Below are 18,253 nucleotides of genomic sequence, written 5' to 3' on the forward strand. Positions count from 1 at the left end.
TTGCTCTTGAACTTAGAGTAACTACAAAGAACAAAAGAAATAATGAAGTAATAGAGCTGAAAGAAAGATTTCAAAGGGGGGCTCTAGAAGACAAAGCATTATAATGACATGTGCAAAGACTAGAAGATAGAAAACCAAAAGGGAAGAACATGTTCGACATTTCTCAAGCTGAAAGAATTGAAGAAAAATAAATTAAGCTCATTCTTACATAACGCAGGTTGTTAATGAGTCTTCCTCCAATCCACCTCGTTGAGAATCTCCCTCTTTTCCACTGACCCTATACTTTCCCAAGTATGATGTCCTTCTCCAGGGACTGATCCCTCCTGACAACATGTTCCAAAGTATGTAAGATGCAGTCTTACCATCCTTGCTTCTAAGTAGCATTCTGGTTCTACTTCTTCCAAGACAGATTTGGTCGTTCTTTTGGCAGTCCATGGTATATTCAATATTCTTCACCATCACCACAATTCGAAGGCATCAATTCTTCTTTGGTCTTCCTTATTCATTGTCTTGCTTTCACATACGTATGATGTGATTGAAAACACCATGGCTTGGGTCAGGTGCACCTTCGTCTTCAAGGTGACATCCCTGTTTTTCAACACTTTAAATAGGTCCTTTGCAGTAGGTTTACCCAGAGCAATGCATGTTTTGATTTCTTGACTGCTGCTTCCATGGCTGTTGATTGTGGGTCCAAGTAAAATGAAATCCTTGACAACTTCAGTCTTTTCTCCATTTTTCATGATGTTGCTCATTGGTCCAGTTGTGAGGATTTTTGTTTTCTTTATGTTGAGGTGTAATCCATACTTAAGGCTGTGGTCCTTGATCTTCATTAGTAAGTGCTTCAAGTCCTCTTCACTTTCAGCAAGCAAGGTTGTGTCATCAGCATAACGCAGGTTGTTAATGAGTCTTCCTTCAATCCTGATGCTCCACTCTTCTTCATAGAGTCCAGCTTCTCTGTTTATTTGCTCAGCATACAGATAGAATATGTATGGTGAAAGAATACAACCCTGACACACACCTTTCCTGACTTTAAACCAGTCAGTATCCCCTTGTTCTGTCCGAACAATTGCCTCTTGATCTATGTAAAGGTTCCTCATGAACACAATTAAGTGTTCTGGAATTCCGATTCTCTTCAATGTTATCCATGATTTGTTATGAATCACACAGTCAAATGCCTTTTCATAGTCAATAAAATGTAGGTAAACATCCTTCTGGTATTCTCTGCTTTCAGCCAGGATCCATCTGACATCAGCAATGATATCCCTGGTTCCACGTCCTCTTCTGAAACCGGCCTGAATTTCTGGCAATTCCCTGTGGATACTCTGCTGCAGCCGTTTTTGAATGATCTTCAGCAAATTTTGCTTGAGTGTGATATTAATGATATTGTTCTAGAACTTCCCCATTCGGTTGGATCACCTTTCTTGGGAATAGGCATAAATATGGATCTTTTCCAGTCAGATGGCCAGGAAGCTGTCTTCCATATTTCTTGGCATAGATGAGTGAGCACCTCCAGCGCTGCATCCGTTTGTTGAGTCATCTCAGTTGATATTCCATCAATTCCTGGAGCCTTGTTTTTCACCAATCCCTTCAGAGCAGGTTGGACTTCTTCCTTCAGTACCATCGGTTCCTGATCGTATGCTACCTCTTGAAATGGTTGAACATAGACCAATTCTTTTTGGTATAATGACTCTGTGTATTCCTCCATTTTGTTTTGATGCTTCCTGCGTCGTTTAATGTTTTCTGAAGAATCCTTTGCTATTGCAACTCGAGTCTTGAATTTTTTCTTCAGTTCTTTCAGTTTGAGAAACACCGAGCGTGTTCTTCCCGTTTGGTTTTCCATCTCCAGCTCTTTGCACATGTCATTATAATACTTTGTCTTCTCGAGAGGCCCTTTGAAATCTTCTGTTCAGTTCTTTTACTTCATCAATTCTTCCTTTTGCTTTAGCTGCTCAACATTTTAGAGCAAGTTTCAGAGTTTCCTCTGACATCCATCTTGGCCTTTTCTTTCTTTCCTGTTTTTTCAATGACCTCTTTCTTTTTTCACGGATGATGTCCTTGATATCATTCCAGAACTTGCCTGTTCTTCAGTCACTAGTGTTCAATGCATCAAATCTATTCTTGATATGGTCTCTAAGTTCAGATGGGATATACTTAAGGTCATATTTTGGCTCTCATGGATGTGCTCTGATTTTCTTTAGTGTCAGCTTGAACTTGCATATGAGCAACCGATGGTCTATTCCACAGTCAGCCCCTGGCCTTGTTCTGAGTGATGATATTGAGCTTTTCCATCATCTCTTTCCACAGATGTAGTCAATTTGATTTCTGTGTGTTCCGTCTGGCAAGCTCCATGTGTATAGTCGCCGTTTACGTTGATGAAAGAAGATATTTGCAGTGAAGAATTCATTGGTCTTGCAAAATTCTTTCATTCGACCTCCTGCCTTGTTTCTATCACCAAGTCCATATTTTCCAACTACTAATCCTTCTTCTTTGTTTCTGACTTTTGCATTCCAATCACCAGTAATTATCAATGCATCCTGGTTGCATGTTCAATCAATTTCAGACTGTAGCAGCTGATAAAAATCTTCTATTTCTTCACCTTTGGCCCTAGTGGTTGGTGCATAAATTTGAATAATAGTCATATTAACTGGTCTTCCTTGTAGGTGTATGGATGTTATCCTACCACTGACAGTGTTGTACTTCAGGATAGATCTTGAATGTTCTTTTTGACAATGAATGCAACACCATTCCTCTTCAAGTTGTCATTCCCAGCATTATAGACTATATGATTGTAAAATTCAAAATGTCCAGTACTAGTCCATTTCAGCTCACTAATGCCTAGGATATCGATGTTTATGTATTCCATTTCATTTTTGATGATTTCCAATTTTCTTAGATTCATACTTTGTACATTCCAGGTTCTGATTATTAATGGATTTTTGCACCTGTTTCTTCTCATTTTGAGTCATGCCACATCAGCAAATGAAGGTCCCAAAAGCTTTACTCCATCCACGTCATTAAAATTGACTCTACTTTGAGGAGGCAGCACTTCCCCAGTTGTATTTTGAGTGCCTTCCAGCCTGGCGGGGGGCTCATCTTCCAGCACTATATCAGACAATGTTCCGCTGCTATTCATAAGGTTTTCACTGGCTAATGCTTTTTAGAAGTAGACTGCTGGGTCCTTCTTCCTACTCTGTCTTAGTCTGAAAGCTCAGTTGAAACCTGTCCTCCACGGGTGACCGTGTGGGTGTCTGAATACCGGCAGCATAGCTTCCAGCATCACAACAACACACAAGCCCCAGAGTAAGACAAACCGACAGACATGTGGGCAAGAGATTGGAGTGACATTAAAATAACTATCCTTCTTCTAAATGTGTTGGACTTCATGAGTCAATCTGTACACTCTGAATTCTCTATATGAGCTGGTCCTGAAATTCGAGCCAGCTCCTGACTAAAGTGAAATAGGCAAAACTAGTTGTCAGTATTACCATCTGTCTGTCAGATTGACATACTGTGTTGGCTTACATGTTACTATGAGGTGGGACGCTATGTCACAAGTATTTAAAATACCAGCATGGTCACTCATGTAGACAGGTTTTAGAAGAGCTTCCAGACCAAGACACATTAGGAATAAAGAACTGGCCATTTACTTCTGAAGATTAGTGAATAAAAACCTTATGGATCACAACAGAACACCGTCCAATTCAAAAAAAAAAAAAAATGTCAATAGAAAGGATCAATTGCTGGAGGAGGACATCCTGTTCAGTGAAGTCGAGGGCCAGCAAAAGAAACCCTAGTTGGTACAATAGCCACAGTAATGGACTCGAATATGCCAGCAATTTTGAAAGGGTGACGCAGGACCTGGAAACGTTTCGTACTGCTATACATAAATTCAACACAAGTCAGAGTCAACTCAATGGCAGCTATCTATCTATTTAACTAAATAAGGAAAAAGAAAAAAAAAAACAATCTGTTGCCATCAAGTCGATTCCAAATCATAGTGACTCTATAGGACAGAGTAGAACTGCCCCATATAGGGTTTCCAAGGAGCGCCTGGTGGATTCGAACTATTCACCTTTTGGTTCTTCAGTAATCTCCCTTGACTCTTTGCTTGCCTTGACGTTGGCTGTAGAGATCCTTTCATTCTGAGATTCCTTAGACGCCCAGGACTCCAGGCCACTCCACCCACTTCAGTACCCATTAGTGTCTTTTACATTACAAAGGACAGAAAGCCAACTTAAAATAGCTTAAACCATACAGGAAGGAACCCCGGTTTAAGCAGTGGTTAAGCACTAGGCTGCTAATCAAAAGGTCTGCAGTTTGAACCCACCAGCCACTCTTAGGGAGAAAAATGTGACAATCTGCTTCCGTAAAGATCATAGTCTTAAAAACCCAATGGGACATTTCTATCCCATCCTATAAGGTCACTATGAGTCAGAATTGACTCAATGGGAAGAGGTTTGGGTTTTGGTTTAAGCCACAAAGGAAGTTCTCATCTCAAGGAACTGGGCAGTCAGTTCAAAGGCAGCAGGTCTGACTTTGAGCACAGTGAGTTATAGAGGTTCAAATATGCCATCAGAAATCTTTCTTTTGAATGTTTTTTTGTTTCTGCTTCATGGGGACTTCATCCTCAAGAAGCTCTTTCGAAAAGACATCAAAGACTGCCACCAGCAGCTCCAAGGCTAGCCTTGCTCATAAACAGTAATCTCAGTGAGAAGCGTGCTCTTTATCCACCGGAGTGGGCCATAGCAAACTCAAAGACTCTGATTGGCTTTCTAGGGTCACATATCAACCCCTGGACCAATCACTATAGCATGGAAGGGAGGTCATCACGATTATCAATCCCAACAGAAATACATGGACTAAAGGAGAAGAGTTCCCAGAAGGAAGGGATGCAGTGCACACAAAAAAGGAACAACTCAACTATTCTTATTAAGGCTTAAAGCAAAGAAATTATTTTGAAAACTTGTTAAAAAAAAATGGTCAGTGATTAACAGTGATGCTTGAACAATATGATGAATGAACGAACGTCACTGACCTGTACATGTGAAGACTACAGAAATGTCCTGTTATCTATATACTTACCACAATTAAATAAAAAAAAAACTACTTTGCAGATTCCGTGTTCTTAAAGGGCATGAACTAACTTGAAAATGTTTCTTATCTTAGAATAGTTTAAGAGAAATCAAGTCATTATCTCAAAAGGGAGGTGAGAAGAAAGGGGAACTTCTTACTTGGGACTGACTGAGGTGATTTCACTGAAGCCTCAGAATCACCATCAGTCAAGTCTCATCAGCTGCATAGCTACAGATGAGAAAGCTGGAGCCCAAGAATATAAGACACTTGCCTAAGAACCCAGAACTAGTTAACAATTGACAGAGCAGCTCTTCCAGCCCAAGTCCATCCTTTCACAAAAACACTATGCTGTTTTCTTATTATGACCAGCTAGTAGTTATATTTCCACAACACAATCGTATACATTATCTCAAGTAATCCTCACAACAGCCCAATGAAGAAAATAAGACAGGAATTATTATACCTATTTGGCAATACTTCCTTGAGGGCAGGCCCAGAGATATACATAACTGTGAGCCCAGCCATTAGGGGAAGAGGACTTGATAGCATCCACAAGGAGTTCCTGGCTTGTCTGAACAACACACCAGCCATTTATGGGAGAGGGCAGTGATATTCCTGTCTCCTCACATCTTCCAAAGATGTCTCCCAGGGAGAAACAACACACACTCTTTTACAGCTTCTTTCTCTCCCTACTTGCCTCCAGGAGAACTCCCTGAAGGACACCAAGGAGATTAAACCCACCGCAGGGATATTTGCATCCCTAAGCACACTGTTGTTGTTGTTAGTTCAGTCCTGTTGGCTCCTACTCGTGGAGACTTTATGTACAACAGAACAAAGCGTTGCCCGGTCCTATGCCATCTTTTTGATCTTCGGTCCGTTTGAGTCCATTGTGATGGCTGTTCTAACCACACCGGTGTGTGTGTGTGTGTGTTCATTGCTGGCTAGTTAACAATAACTCATGGAAATCCCATGTGCATAGAGTAGAACTGAGTTCCGTAAGGTTTTCAAGGTTGTGACGTTTCAAAAGCAGATTATCAGGCCTTTCTACTGAGGCACCTCTGGGTGAGTTTGAAAGGTCAACCTTTCGGTTAATAGTTGAGTGTTTCACTGCTCATGCTACCCAGGGTCTCCTCTAAGCACACTAAACCAAAAAAAAAAAAAAAAAAAACCAAACCCAGTCCCATCGAGTCAATTTCAACTCATAGCAACCCTATAGCTCACTAGCCTATCACAATTGGGAGTATTCGAGTTGCCAGTAGAACTGAGCTAATTTGATCTATTTTTATAATGGCATTTGCTGCTTTAAATTTTGTTTCTAGTCATGAAGGAGGAAACACTGGATAATGCAAAGAATTTGGTCTTGGGAATCAAAGTTTGAACCCTGTCTAGAATAGTTTCCAATACATAAAAAAACCAAGTTCAAACCCGTTGCCATCAAGTTGATTCCAACTCATAGCGACCCTATAGGACAGAGCAGACCTGCCCCATAGGGTTTCCAAGGAGTAGCTGGTGGATTCAAACTGCTGACCTTTTGGTTAGCAGCCTGAGCTCTTAACCACTGCACCACCAGGGCTCCTTCCAGCACATAGTAGGTGTCTATGTTAAGTTCTTTCCCTTCCACATCTGGACAGTTCAATGCAAATGTAGTATAGCGGAAGAAAACTTGAAGTAGAAGCCAGAAAATCTGTATTCCAGTTCTCCCTCCACCACCAGTTTACTCTGTGGCCTTGCTGAGGTAATGCAGCCTCAATATTGCTTGGTTTCCTCATCCTTCAAACAAGAATAATCATGCCAGTCTCCCTTTCCTCCAGACTATTGTGGGAATTAAATAAATGAATGTTCACAGATGCATTTTGAAGAGTATACAGAGCTGCACAAGTATTAGGGATAACACTGGGTCATAAGCCTCATACATAATCTCTGGGACAGCCTTTGGGGAGCAGGGCTGCTGACAGAGAGAAATGCAAAAAGGCCGTTTCACTTTGCAAGGTCATTTCTGTGCTACAGGCAAGGAGGAGACTGAACAACACAGAGCTCAGGTACCAGGGAGATCCTTCATGCAACAGAAGATTGTTGTCAGCAGTGCTGAGCAGAATGCCAAGTCACAGACGGCTCCCTAAAAGCACGGTGAACTCCTCGAACAACATTTTGAAGGAATTTCAAAAAGTCATTGCAAACCATAGACTCCTAGAAGTTTAGACTTGGAAGGAAACTCAAGACCAGGCAAGCTTCTAGTTGAGGAAACTGAGGCCCAAATTCACACAGCTGACTTCAAACCCAGATTTGTTTCTACTCTGCCAACTATACCCTTGTAATAGAAATAGAGAATGAGAAGACAGATTTCATAAGAAATTAGGATACTTGAATTATTTTTTTTTATGTTTTGACTACCCATGTTTTCACAAGAACCTATAAGGAGTGTAATTATGTTCCTTAGTTTCGCCAAAAAGCAACTGAACACACCAACAAAAAAAACCAAGCATGTTGCCGTTGAGTCAATTCCAACTCCTGGTGGCCCCATGTGTTACAGCATAGAACTGCTTCATAGGGTTTTCTTGGCTGTAATCTATATGGAAGTAGATTGCCAGGCCTTTCTCCTGGGGCACGACTTGGAGGGTTTAAATCACCAACCTTTAGGTTAGTAGCCAATCACAAACTGCTTGTAACACTCAGAGACCTACAATTGAATGCGTTGTTGTTGTTAGGTGCCATTCAGTCAGTTCCAATTCATAGTGACCCTATGTACAACAGAACGAAACACTCCCCAGTCCCATACCATCCTCACAGTCTTTATGTTTCACCCATTGTTGCAACCAGTGTGTCAATCCATCTCATTGAGGGTCTTCCTCTTTTTCACTGACCCTCTAACTCTACTTTTCCAAGGACGATGTCCTTCTCCAGGGACTGGTCCTTCCTGATAGCATGTCATATAGGCTGACTCAAAAAAGAGCATTAAGGCAACTAAAAGTGTTTTCTTTCTCTGCTACCATTCTGGGAGAACCATTTTGTTTTTGTTTATTCATTTATTGTTTCACTTGTGTGTGTGTATGTTTGTGTACATGTGTATATGCATATGTGTTATGTGTGTGTACGTGTATGTGTGTGTGTGCGTGTGTGTATTGTGTATGTGTGTGTGAGTGTGTGTGTGTGTTTAATATAACACACGCCTTGTGGAAAAAACGGAAACTTTGGAGTCACGTACACTTGGGTACAAATTCCAGCTCTGAATAAATACTAAACATATCTAGAGCAAGATATTTATCTTTTCATTTTCTGGATGCTGTTTTGTCTTTTACCTCGGAACACAGCAACCATAGTTACTTTAAGATTCTTTTTAGATTGCTCTATTATCTCTTATTTCTTAGCATGACTTCTCTTGGTTGGGTTTATGGGGATGCTTTTCATGGCATTGAACTTACTGGTATGTTTGATTGTTTTGAAACGTAAGTTCATTTTTGCAGAATTTGTCATCCATAATCATTCCTCTTGGGCCCTGAGTTTTGAAGGCATCCTGATTTAGGGGTGGTTTCATAGTTATCTCTATTCCCGGCTCTGATAGTTTCTCAGCTGAGATGCTGAGCACTCTCGGCATTCAGGCCCTGTGCCTGCACTGAGCTCTGATCTTTTGCAGGTCGGTGGTCCCAACCCCTGCTTACAGTGGATTGCTTCCAGCTGTGACCTGAGGCCAGCAAGTCTGGGTGACGCAAGCAGTTGAGATCCACCATTAACCTAGAAGTTGGCTGTTCAAACCTACCCAGTGATGCCATGGAAGAAAGACCTGGCAAAATGCTTCTATAAAGATTAAAACCCAGAAAACCCTATGGCGAAGTTCTACTCCGTAACACACGGAGTTGACGTGAGTCAGAATCAACAGAATGGCAGCAAGTTTTCTATTTGTTTATTTATTTATAGACCGGGGTCCCTGGACGGTACAACAGTTAACAGCTAACTAAAAGGTTGATGGTTCGAGTCCACCCAAAGGTGCCTTGGAAGAAAGGCCTAGTGATCTACTTCCAAACAATCAGCCATTAAAAACTCTGTGGAGCACAGTTCTACTGTGACACACACGGGGTCATCATGTGTCAGCATTGACTTGACAACAACTGGAAAAAAAAATTACAGCCCAGACAGCCCTTTTGACTGCCACCTTTGCGCAAGGAACCCAAGCCTCCCTCCTTACCTGGGCTGACAACTAACTGTAACTCTCTGGCCATACAACTCAGCCCCCATGGCTGGGTTCATTCCTGGTTTTCCCTTCAACACTGAATTTATGCTTACAACTTGGTTTTCTTTCTCATTTTTGAGCTCTGCTACATATATTTTAAATACTTTAATATATTTGATCCAGCATGCCTCTGAAATACAGCTGAGGGAGTCTGTTCACATTTCAGCAGCACCTTAGAGCGATTTGCTAGTTCTTTTCATGACAGCACCTTGGCCTTCAAAAGGCCTTCCTGCTTTGCTCTTTCCATACAGTCAGTGACGGGATGGACCATTAAACTCTCTACTCAACATCACCTCTCTGAGTCTTGCCTTCCTCATCAAGCGAACAGGAAGAACCTGCCCAGTTGCTGTGAGGATTAAGTGAGATATTGTGTGTAAACTGCAGAGCCCAGTGCTGGTTCCATGCTGTTTTCTTTTTATTGTTTTTGAACTATTCATCTAGAGTAGACATCTATATTTTCTTATCTGCCCTTATCCAGCACCCACTTTTCCTACAGGAAAACATAGCACCTTCCTGGGGGACCTGCTCCTCCCATTATTCCAACCATGAGGGTCCATTCAACACTGCTGTCATTGAACCTCACTCCCCCACCACAGTCCGTAAAAGACAAGCATGTGACTGAAGCTGGACCAATCATAGACCTTCTCTGGGATTTTTCAAACTGAAGCTGAGGAAAGAAATTCATTTCCTTTTTGATAACAAAATTATGAGTTCTGATGTTCCAGAGTTCCCATCATGTGAAAGAAGTTGGTCTGAGAAAATAAAGTGTCTGTAGTTGTTGTTGTTAGGTGCCGTCCAGTCAGTTCCAACTCATAGCGACCCTGCGCACAACAGAATGAAACACTGCCTGGTCATGCGCCATCCTCACAATCATTATTCTTGAGCCCATTGTTGCAGCCACTGTGTCAATCCATCTCATTGAGCGTCTTCTTCTCTTTTGCTGACACTCTATTTTACCAAGCATGATATCTTCTCCAGGGACCGATCCCTCCTGATAACACGTCCAAAGTATGTGAGATGCCATCTCACCATCCTTGCTTCTAAGGAGCATTCTGGTTGTATTTCTTCCAAGGTAGATTTGTTCTTTCTTTTTTCAGTCCATGGTATGTTATATATTTATATATATCTATATATATGTATAAAGTGTCTGTACAGAGAAGAGGAAATGAGAGACAGAACAAGTGTCTGGTGCCATGCAAGTCCTTGGGCTTGTTTCCCTGAGGATAGATGCAAACCTTCCATTCCTGAGTTTAAATAGGTCTCCCAGGCACGATACCCCTTTTCCCACCTGGTTTATGATGGGTTTCTGTCACTTAGTGGGTAGGGAGTAATTGATACACAAAGTTAAGGAAACAATGCTGTCTGCCCCCCCGCCCCCCGCGCGCCCCCCCCCCCCCCCGCTGTTGTTGTTAGCTCCTTTCGAGTTGGCCCCTGTTTCAGGGCAACCCCACACACAACAGAACAAAACTTTGCCTGGTCCTATGCCATACCCACAACTGGCTGCAGATCTGACCTCTGCAATCCATGAGGTTTTCATATTCAGAACTAGATCATCAGGCCTTTCTTCCTAGCCTGTCTTGGTCTGGAGACTGTGCAGAAACATGCTCTGCTCAGCATAAGAGCAACGCTCAAGCTTCCGCTGACAGATGGGTCGTGGCTGCGCATAAGGTGCATTGGCCAGGAATCAGATCCAGGTTTCCTGTATGGAAGGAGAGAATTCTACCACTGAACCACCAGTGCCTCATTATAGGCCTTTGGTTTTCATTCGTTTTGCCTTTATCAGACTTCAACTGCCTCCCCAAACTCTTCCCAACGCTCAACAGTCCTGCTCTGGGTCCATCCTATGGCTTCATCTACGCAGTGCACCAACCTACAAAAGAACAAATAGCAGGGTGAAAGGATTGTCACCTAGGTAGCCTGCCTTTCTGGAAAACTACAAAATTACATCAAACTTTATAAAAATCAGTTCTCAAAATCCTAAACTCTGTCATGTAAGTAGAGCTGTTACTGAACAGAGCCCTTTGACCTAGATCCCAGATGTGAGTTGACCTCCGTGGGATTTGGAAACTGGAAAGAAAAGTAGGCAGGATATGGAAACCCCATTGATGGGATAATTTATAAAATTAACATGGCATTTGAGGCACTTCAGATGAAAGTCACCACAGAAAAGCCCATTTTTTCATGAACAAACCAAAAGGAATAGAGCATTTCACATTATTTTGCATCTCTCACAGTCCCCATTAAATTTCAAAGCTGCCCTGTTTAGTTAAAAGAGTACAGGCTTTTCTGAAATGACGAGCCCCAGAATTTTAACTTTCCTGTGGTCATTTTAATATGACTATGTAAATTTTTCCTTCCCGGCTAGAAACAAAGGTTTTGTCACAAAAAAAAAGGTGCCACAAGAATGAGGAGGACTCTAAAATATGAGCCTTGTGACTCAGCAAGGAGATGGCAGCCCTCTTTCCCTTCGTTTGCTGGAGTACTATAATCTCATTAGATGATAGTGTGTTCACCCAACAAGTAAACGGAGCTCACAAAGAACACACTCATAGAACATACACACACACAACTTGTGAAAGTGTGGAGCTGAGCCACACTCTTCCTACTCGTAAATTCAACACTTAACGTAGCTCTTGCCAGTTTCTGGTTTTGTCAACAATTAGGAATAACACCCCAAGTTTTCATCAGTGAGGGACCTTTGGATACCTTCCAGCCCCAAAACCAGTTGCTGCCAAGTAGATTCCATTTATGGTGACTCCATTGTGTCAGAGTAGAACTGTGTTCCATAAGGTTTTCAATGGCTGATTTTTCTGACACAGATCACCAGGCCTTCCTTCTGAAGGTACCTCAGGATGGAATCGAACCTCCAATCTTTTGGTTAGCAGCCAAGCACGTTAACCATTTGCACTACCCAGGGGCTCTCTCCAACTTCAAGAAGGACAGAAAAACCGGCCTGGGGCAGATAAATGCAAAGATTAAGGAATGGAAAGCAACTTAGCCTGAGTTTCTAGTGCCTTCTCCCCTGGCAAGCTGGTTGCTGAAAATCAGGCTTGAAAAATGGCCTCTGTTGTCATGTGGCTGTGGTAAAGAGTGAAGCAGGAAGGCCACCTTTATTGCTGACCTGGCATCATGAAAATAATTAGCGAATTGCCACAAGGTGCTGCTGGAAGGTGATTCAAACGCTGCCACCGTTCAGCCTGAGAGAGCAGCACAGAGCAGCCAGCCAGGCTGCTACTGCATCACTTTCTGAGGAAACGACTATGTTTATGAGCAGATATTCCTCTGAATCGCTCTCCACAGCAAGGAACATCTTTTCTGCACCGGGTACACCCATACTTGGCTCACAGAGAACAACCTCGGGTGTGGAATGAAGGTCACGTCAGCCTGAATAAGTAGATGTGACGGCTCCAATCAAGTTTCAAGCCAAAGGGCAGCAGGTTGCCTTCTTGGAACCAGGAAGCCTCGTTTTACAGTTTCCCAGAAATAGGCTCTTTTCTGGGAAGTTCAGTGTGTACTCCTCAGCTCCTCCAAGTCAGTAGTGACAGAGTTTCACAGGCCTGATAAACCTTATCGCTCTCGAACATGGCCTCTAATTCCTCAGCAAGTTCTAATCATTGAGGGTTCCATTCCTTAAACACCCTTTATTTTTATTTCAGTATGCTTTATTTGGGAGGTCATGGGAGCAGCAGTGGTCAGTGGTTAGTGGTAGAATTCTCACCTTCTGTGTAGGGGACCCGGGTTCAATTCCAGGCCACTATACCTCAAGTGTAGTCACCCCCCATCTGTTAGTGGAGGCTTGGGTGTTGCTATGATGCTGAACTGGTGTCAGCAGAGCTTCCAGACTAAGGCAGACTAGGTGGAAAGGTCTGATGATCTATTTCCAAAACCAAGCTGTATATCATAGAGGTCCAATCCCCAACTGATCATGGGGATGATGAAGAATCAGGCAGCATTTTGCTCTGTTGTGCATGGGATCACCATCAGTCTGGGTCAACTCAATGACAGTAACAACATTCTTTGTTTTATGTATTTGTGTAAGGGAGGATCCCATGGCTATCACTTTAATTTTTGTTATTATTCTTTGCAAAGATAAACATTGACCTTGAATGTAGAAACAACAGGGGAAGGTGGGCAGATTAACTGATGGTCCTTGCTACCATTTATGACTGCTGTGATAGACTAGACACCATGTTAAACTCTTTGAATGCATTATGTCTTTTCTTCCTTACCCAAACCTATGCTGTTGTTGTTGTTGCTGCTGCTGTTGTTAGGTGCCGTCAAGTTGCTTGCACCTCATAGCAACCCTGTGTACAACAGAATGAAACATTCCCCGATCCTGCATTATTCTCACAATCATCATTATGTTTATGGTCTATTGTTATGAGTTACAGCCTAGTGTTATTGCTGAATTACAGATGAGGAAACTGAGGCTCAGATGATTTACATGAGTTATCTACTCAATGTCCCACAACAAATTAAGGTCAAGGTGAGATTCAAGTAGACATCTATATGCCATCAAAGTCTATACTCTGATCCACCCTGCTACACATGCAGCTGTCTGAGTTTCCTAAGGCTGCTGTAACAAATTACCACAAATTGGGTGGCTTGTAAGAACACAAATTTATTGTCTCACAGTTTTGAAGACTAGGAGTCTGAAATCAGTGTGTTGACCTTGTTGATTCCTTCTGACGGCTCTGAGGGAATATCCAGTTTTGCTTCTCTTCTAGCTTTTGGTGGCTTCCCATAGACCTTGGTGTCCTTTGGCTTACAGCTCTGCCTCCTACAATCTCTGCCTCCATCTCCACATGGCCGTCTTCCCTCTGTGTGTCTGTGTTTCTTCACTTTTTTTTTTTTTTAAGAAGGACACCACTCCCATCGGATTAGGACCTACCCTACTCCTGCATCACCTCAGGCAGACTTATAACATCTTCAAAGACCCTATTTCCAAATAAGGACTCATGTTCACATTACAGGTATGAGGGATTAGGACTTTAATATATCTTTTGGTGGAATATCATTCAAATCATAACAACTACTCCATATTTGAAATGGAAAAAATTCAAACTAGGTGAAATTAGTGATCCCAACACTGTAAATGAGTTGTCCACCCACCTCAGGGACAATTTCTATCTTCCCTTTCCAAGGGCAGATAAGGATTTGAAATCTCTAAAGTGCCATCCTTAAATAATGAACAAATTTTCTCTGTTATCGCCTCTGGCTATGCTTGGCATATGCCCTCCAGGCATTTTTTTCGGCTTCAGGAGGATTTTGAGCTTACACTGTAGGGTAGATGACCAACATAAGACTGTCAGCATGAGCAAGCAATGACTTTTGATTTGTTTGATTTTGTTTTTCTGCTTTAGCAACGAGTTTTTAAGATGAGATTGATAGCAAGGGGAGGAGGCACAACATGGAGTGGATTCTGTACCTGGTATGAGAACAGGAGAAGAGCAAAGGAAGTCATTGAACAAGCATACAGTAATTACACCAACCTTCTTCTCATTCCTAAGTGTCTGTAACTCACAGAGTGAAAAGTGAGTTGAGCACTTTGAACAAAAAGTAACTCATTTAGAATTGTTGGAGATGCCCATCCCCTCTGAGACACATAAAATGTTTCATTCACCTGTTTTTAAATTAAAAAATGGGGAGCATTAAACTTTATTGAATAAACTCCACAGATGGTTAAATAAGTTATGGCATAGCCATAGACTGGAATGGTATGCCCCCATAAAAAAGTTATGCTTTCCAATAAGATTTAATGACATGAGACAACTCTAACAAGAGAAGGTTAAGCATACAAAAGAGAATTCAATCTGCCTAAAAGAATCCTATTTATTTAAAATATATGTAATATCTGTTCACATGCATAGAAAACAGACTAGAAGGAAATATACCAAAATTTTTACAAGTGATTATTTCTGGGTGAAGGATAGTAGATGGTTTTTTTTTTTTTTTCTGTATTTTTTAACAGTTTACAAAGGCCATCTGGTATTTTAGAGTAAGAAAAAATAACCAATACTTTAAAACATTCATGTATTTAATGAGGTATTTTTATTGTAAATACTTGGCAAACACTAAATAACAATATTGGGCTGTGAATCACAAGAACCTGTTCCAGCTCGTCTTCGAATCCGTTCTGACCCTATGCTTCAGTTTTCTTATTTATAAAACGCAAGCGTTGCTGTTATTATCTAGAATTAGGTGCTATTTCAGTAATACATTGTTGCCAATTAATGAATTAAAAAAACAAAGAAGTGTGGATGAAATTGTAAGGAGTGTAAAATAGGAAGGAAAGAGTCAGAGGGGAAGAAATAGAGAGGGTTAGGAGACAGAAAGATAGGAAGGTGTAAACTCAGAAGTTTCTTGAGATGAATGGAGATTATAAATCACTGCCTGCTCTTTAACTCCACGTCTTTGCACATGTCATTATAAAACTTTACTTTGCCTTCTCAAGTCACTCTCTGAATCTTCTGTTCAGCTCTTTCACTTTACCATTTCTTCCATTTGCTTTAGCTACTCTGCATTCTACACCAAGTTTCCAAGCCTCTTCTGGCATCCGTTTTGGTCTTTTCTGTCTTTTAAATGATCTTTTTCTTTTTTCATACGTGATGTCCTCGATGTCATCCCACAACTCTTCTGATCTTTAGTCATTAGTGTTCAGTGCATCAAATCTATTCTTGAGATGGTCTCTAAATTCAGGCTGAATACGTATTTGACATCACACTTTGGCTCTGGTGGGCTTATTTTAATTTTCTTCTACTTCAACTTGAACTTGCATATGAGCAGTTGATGGTCAGATCCACAGTTGGCCTCAGCCTTTTTCTGACTGATGATATTGAGCTTCTCCATCATCTCTTTCCATAGATGTAGTCTAGTTGATTCCTGTGTATTCCTTCTGATGACGTTCACATGTATAGTCATCGTTTACGTTGTAGAAAAAAAAAAAAGGTATTCCAGATAAATAAGTCATTGGTCTTACAGAAACTCAGTGAGATGGATTGGCACAGTGGCTGCAACAATGGGCTCAAACATACCTATTATTGTGAAGATGGCACAGGACAGGGTCAATGTTTTGTTCTACTATAAATGGGATCGCAATGAGTCAAAACTGACTCAACAGAACCTAACCACACCACAATTGCTCTTTAACAGGGCCCTGGATTTAAAGTCACAGCCCTTTGAGATTTTGACTGTTCACAGATCTTCATCTGTTTTAATTATTAAATCTTTAAGCATCTCTCTAAATGGTTTCATTATACAAGTCTACCAGGATAGAACTTAATCTCTATGCTAAGGCAAGAGTGACTAGACCAATGTCATGAAATCAAGCTGAAATCTGGATCTGGTGCCTCAGGCCTGAAATGGCTCACTCTTGAAATAAAGTAATTGTGTGTGTTAGCTGCCCAATTCACCTCTAACCTTTGGTTTATGTGGAAAACAATTTAGTTAAGGATGGTACTGATTAACTCCATTCCACAAAAACACTCACAGCACCTTTTTTTCCAGACCCCAGGTGCTAGTGACTTTTGAACAAATCTCCACTTCTGCCTGACAGCCACCAGAACATCAACGTTCTCAGGAGCACAATGTGGGAAATAGTAATTTTCACTCTACTAATAAAACTGGGATCTCTGTTTTCTGTCTCTCTTACATGCCTCATAGCATTCAGCTGTCCTAAACACAGAGTACATTCAATAAATACCTTAATTCTAGAATAATCACAATGTTGCCAACCTAGAGGACTCCACGGAAAAACCAAAATCCAAACCCATTGCCATCAAGTCAATTCCAACTCATAGAGACCCTAAAGGACAGAATACAACTGCCCCCATAGGGTTTCCTAGGCTGTAAATCTTTACAGAAGCAGACTCTTACATCTTTCTCCCACATAGTGGCGAACCACAGACGTTTTGTTTAGCAGCTAAGCACTTTAACCACTGTACCACCAGGTCTTCTTCATGGAAAAACAGATCCATCAAAATCAGGGCACACTGTGCAGCAAGTCTCTGATAAGAAGAGAAGACTGGCACTGTTGCTGTTTGCTGTCCTGTTGATTCCAACTCATGGCAACCCTATGTGACAAAGTCGAACTGCTCCATAGGGTTTTCTTGGCTGTAATCTTTATGCGAGCAGTTCACCAGGCCTTTCTTCCGTGAAGCTACTGGGTGTGTTCAAAATGTCAGCCTTTATTTAGGTTAGCAGCTGATAGCAAACCCCTTGCGCCACCCAGGCTCCTGTACCATTGCACTACTAGAAAGATACTTTCACTTCCTTACATGTACACACAATTTTGGTGTTTACAATCATACATAACCTTGTGGTAGTCAGGATAGGATTAATTTTCTCAATTTACAGCAGCCACACAAATTTCAATATTATATTCAGGGAGGCTTAGGGTTGAATTTCCTCCTGATAAGAGGTACCAAGTGAAGTGGTTGAGAGAGTAGATTCTGGGGCCAGATTATCTGGGATCAAATTATGACTCTGGTTTTTATAACTACTTAATCGCTCTGTGCCTCAATTTCCTCACTGTTAGAAAAGAGATGATTATAAATACCACATAGGGTCATCATGAACATCAATGAAGCTCTTTAATTGGTCACTGAGACGAAAATGAAATTGTCCAGAGTCCCTGGCTCAATGAAATTCCTTTGAGGAAATAGACTATTCTCTACTCCCTATTTGATCATGTTGTCGTTAGCTGACATTGAGTCGACTCCAATTCATGATGACCTTATGGACAACAGGTCGTTGCTTGGTCCTGTGTCACATTCATGATCACTACTATGTGCCAGTCCATTGTTGTGGCTATTGTGCCAATCCATCTCAGAGAGGGTCTTCCTCATCCTCGCTAGCCCTCTACTCCATCAAACACAGTGTCCTCCTCCAGCGATTGGTATCTCCTGGTGACATGTCCAAAGCAAGTGAGTCAGGCGATATTCTGCTGTGACTCAT

The sequence above is a fragment of the Loxodonta africana genome, chromosome 5 (genome assembly GCF_030014295.1).
Source record: "Loxodonta africana isolate mLoxAfr1 chromosome 5, mLoxAfr1.hap2, whole genome shotgun sequence".
Taxonomy (NCBI): Eukaryota; Metazoa; Chordata; class Mammalia; order Proboscidea; family Elephantidae; genus Loxodonta; species Loxodonta africana.